Source organism: Bison bison, unplaced genomic scaffold, assembly GCF_000754665.1.
Source record: "Bison bison bison isolate TAMUID 2011002044 unplaced genomic scaffold, Bison_UMD1.0 scf7180017853066, whole genome shotgun sequence".
In the NCBI taxonomy this organism is placed as follows: domain Eukaryota; kingdom Metazoa; phylum Chordata; class Mammalia; order Artiodactyla; family Bovidae; genus Bison; species Bison bison.
In genome coordinates this window covers 56,297-56,607 of record NW_011483639.1, presented here as the reverse complement: position 1 = coordinate 56,607, position 311 = coordinate 56,297, and the positions used below count along the sequence as shown (strand labels likewise).

At 59.5% G+C, this 311-nt stretch overlaps 1 protein-coding gene across 2 annotated transcripts in view; it reads right to left on the bottom strand.

The window, feature by feature from the left end:
• UPB1 (ureidopropionase, beta) overlaps positions 1-311 on the bottom strand; it is a 25,632-nt gene that overhangs the window by 18,335 nt on the left and 6,986 nt on the right. The gene's annotated exons all lie outside the window — the stretch shown is intronic.

The following is a 311-nucleotide window of genomic DNA, read 5'->3' as shown; positions in this document are numbered from 1 at the left end:
ACCCCATAGACGGCAGCCCACCAGGCTCCCCCGTCCCTGGGATTCTCCAGGCAAGATCACTGGAGTGGGTTGCTATTTCCTTCTCCCATGCATGAAAGGGAAAAGTGAAAGTGAAGTCGCTCAGTCGTGTCCGACTCTTAGCGACCCCATGGACTGCGCCCACCAGGCTCCTCCGCCCGTGGGATTTTCCAGGCAAGAGTACTGGAGTGGGTGCCACTGCCTTCTCCTCAGGTTCTACTGGTTGAGGCCAACTTTAACGCTCATCCTCCCCCAGGCCTGCTGCAGGAAGACGCACGGGGCGGGAGGTTCTG